At 55.5% G+C, this 3,453-nt stretch overlaps 1 long non-coding RNA gene across 1 annotated transcript; it reads left to right on the forward strand.

Annotated features, from left to right (window-relative positions):
- The first annotated feature begins 412 nt into the window (after positions 1 to 412).
- Positions 413 to 2,488, forward strand: LOC115068670. The gene is made up of 2 exons (XR_003848000.1): positions 413 to 485; positions 2,108 to 2,488. It is a non-coding gene; the product is annotated as an uncharacterized LOC115068670 (long non-coding RNA).
- Positions 2,489 to 3,453: the final 965 nt, after the last annotated feature.

A 3,453-nucleotide genomic window follows, 5' to 3' on the forward strand; every position in this document is an offset into this window, starting at 1 on the left:
GTAAGAAAGACTGGGAATCAGGGTATCCCAGAAGGAAACTGACGTCGAGGGACACAGCAGTCTTCAGTCTAGCCAAGCAGGATTCCAGCCCCAGGCCCAGTTGACCCCAGGCTGGGCAGGTGATTGCAGAGGGCCACCAGTCAGGCTGGGCGTGAGGTAGTTAGGGACCCGAAGGACTGGTGCCCAGGCTTGTGGAAGGGAGAACCCTCCTGTTGGCTCCGGGGCGGCTGTGGCCTCCTCCCTGGTGAAGAGGTAGGCAAGATCCAGACACTCCCTGTGCTAGGTTCTAAGGTGCTAGAGTGGCCACTGTATGGGCCAGAGGCAGCCAGGCTGTGCAGCCCATGTGACCCTGGGCAAACAGCCTCACCTCTCCATGAAGCAATCTTGTGTTTCTTTTACCCAGCATTTTTTAACCTGTGCTCTCACTGGGTCCCTGGAAACTTCTATGGCCTGTGGGGAGAGGTGGCATGGTGGACAGAGAATGGGTAGGTGAGATCTGAATGTTCTTTGGGTATGCTCAGTCCTGGTTTCTGTCAAGGGCCTGTCTCCATGTGCCCCAGAGAGGCCCATCCTTTAGGCTCTTCAAGGCGATCGGCACTCCTGAGGCCTCTCCCCACCGCAGCCTCTTTTCAAATCCAACAGCTATGTTTGCTGTGGGCTTGGCCACTGACTTCACAGCCCAGACCTCAGTTTTCCTATGCAAGCCTACATTGCTCCAAAGGCGAGCAGGCGCTGCTCAGCACCCCTCCCTCTTGGTCTTTGTCCTGTCATCCGCCCATAGCCCCCTGCTCTGTGTCCACCTTGGCTCCAAAGAGGTGTTGGGGGAGACTGTTGGACTGAGCTTGAGTTCCATTCTGTTTTTCTCTACATTCACAGACACACAGACACACAGACAGACACACAGACAAATGCCCAGACCCTGGCTTCCCAGCACCCTGTGCCTCTAGGTCCTGTCGATGCCCTCCCACCCTCTGGAGGCCTCATCTTCAGGATGCCCTGTCTGGGCCATGTAAGACAGTGGCTACTGCTGAGGTCCCCTCACATGCAGAACTGAGTGGGTGGTCCCCACAAGAGTCGAAGGAGGAGCCTTGGAGGACTTGAGGACAGAGTCAGGGTCCTGGTGCCCTGCATGGTCCCCAGGCCCTAATACCATCCCATTGGCTCTATCACTACCAGGCAGTAAAGGAAGCTGGGGTCTGTGACTTCCCCTTCCAGCTGCGTGCTATGAGTGTGTGTGTGTAGGGAAGTTTACTGTGTGGTACTTATGGTATGGTATGTAGTATGTATGTTGTGTGTATGTATGTGGTATGTTTGGTGTGTTTATGCTATGTGTGCGGTGTGTATGTATGTAGGATGTGTGCAGATGTGGTGCGTGTGTTTGTGGGGTGTCTGTGTGTATTTGTGGAATGTGTGTGTTTGTGGCATGAATGTGTGGGTCTCTGTGGGGTTTATGTGGGGTATATGTGTATGCATGTGGAATGTGGAGTGTGTATATATGTAGGGTGTATGGGGTGTGTGGGTGTGTGCATGTGTGTGCATGTGGTGTTCGAGGGTGTATGTTCATGTGTGGAACAGCTGGGAGGGTGACGGCAAGGTCCCTTCCACAGCCCAGCTCAGGCTTCACCACAGCCCAGCTCAGGGCCTGCAGGATTTGCTAAGGTGGCTGGCAGGGACATGTGGCTGTTTGTTTGATTTCCCCCGACTTCCAAACTAGTTGAAATTACACACCAAGCATCGATTTAATTAAGTTTTCCGGTGTGTGGCATAATTAGTAAGACACACCACAGAACAGGGTGGGCGGGCCCATCCTTGCCTGCCTGTCAGGAGGCTCTACCCTCAGGCCACAAAATGTGGGGGCTGGAGGGTGAGGGACATGGCATCTCCATGTGTGTGTGGCCTTATTGTCCATGGGAGGAGAGCTGCGGTGGGCCTGCCTCAAAGGTGACCCTAGACTCCAAACTGACCCCCTGAACCCTAGGGAGCCCCCCCACCCCCTCCACAGAGCCAGACCTGAGCACTGGAAAAGCCTGGCTCCTGGCCTTCCACACAGCGCTGTAGAACCATCACTAGTTTGCACAAGGCTGTTCTGATCACCATCTGATCACAGGTTGGTGGTTGTCTGTGCACAGAAACATGAGGCCCTCAGAGGGCAGAGGCCAGCATCTTCCATGGACCCCCAGTGCCTTCTTGAGACCCAACCAGCTGCCCAGCTATGGGTTCCATCCTGCCAGAAAGGTGAGCCTCCACAGGCCCTTGAAGGGAAGGCTCCTCTGTCCACTAACCTGCGGCAGGCTCCAACGGTCAGGACAGCAGGCTCCAACAGTCAAGATCAAGCCAGAACCTCCAGCTTAGAAGCACCATTGGGACCTGAGTCAGGACTGGCCACCCTGCCCAGCTGAACCAGAGCCCCAAGTGTAGCCCCCTGAGTGTCTACTAACCATGTGTCACCATAAAAGTGGACACTTATTAAACTCTTATTGTGTGCATAGGCTGTCCTCGGTGCTTTAAAGTGATTATTAGAGGCCCATCCTTCGCCCGAGACAGCTGCAGCTCAGCTGGCTGTGATGCTTCTGCAAGGTACAAGGTAGAGTCAATGCAGGAGGTGGGAATGGAGCCCAGCGTCCAGTGCTACAGTACACAGGCCTGACCACAGGGGAAAAACCAATCTCTTGATCGCCCTCTACCCATTTCTCAGTCCACTCTGCCATCCTTCCTCCCCCTACTCTACACATCCTCCCCTCCATCTTCCCACCTTTGTCTACCCTTCTGTCCACTCCCACCCATCAAGCTGCCATTCTCTGCTCCCCCTGTCTTCCCTCTATCCCTCCATCCCTCCTCCATCCCCTCTCCTCCCTCTTCTGTTCTTCCTCCATCCCTCCTCCATCCCCCTTGATTCCTCCTCCATCCCTCCTCCATTCTTCCTCCATCCCCCTCCTTCCCTCCTCAGTCCCTCCTCCTTCCCCCTCCTGTCCCCCCCCCTCCGCTCCTCCATTCCTTCTCCCCACCACTCATCATCCATCTACCCTTCCTTGCCATCAAACTGCCAACAAGCTCCCTTCCCCTCCTGTCCTTTTCCTGCTCCACCCTCCCTGCCCCTCCTCTAAGCGCTGTTCCAGTCTCTAAACCTTATTTGAGCAGCGCTGCAGCCAGGCACCTTCTGCACGATGGCCTGGGGACTCACCTGCGAGGCTAGCTCTGCCCTGGCTCCGTCTAGGCAGCCACCTCCATCCTGCCCCAAGTCAGACTCTGTTAGCAGGTATCTTGCTGGAGCCCTGAGTTGGTCCATGTCATGCCCCCGCTCCCATCCCAGCAAGCTCTGCAGGGAGGGAAGCAGAGCCACCTCAGGGGGGCACACAGTGGGATGTGCCTTAGGGGGCACAACTAATTTTAACGACAGCCTTAGGAAAAAGAAAAATCTGTCCCTTTTTCCTCTCTTTGGGGGGGAAAAATGTG

This window comes from Nannospalax galili, unplaced genomic scaffold, assembly GCF_000622305.1.
Source record: "Nannospalax galili isolate Female #2095 unplaced genomic scaffold, S.galili_v1.0 scaffold290, whole genome shotgun sequence".
NCBI classification, from domain to species: Eukaryota; Metazoa; Chordata; class Mammalia; order Rodentia; family Spalacidae; genus Nannospalax; species Nannospalax galili.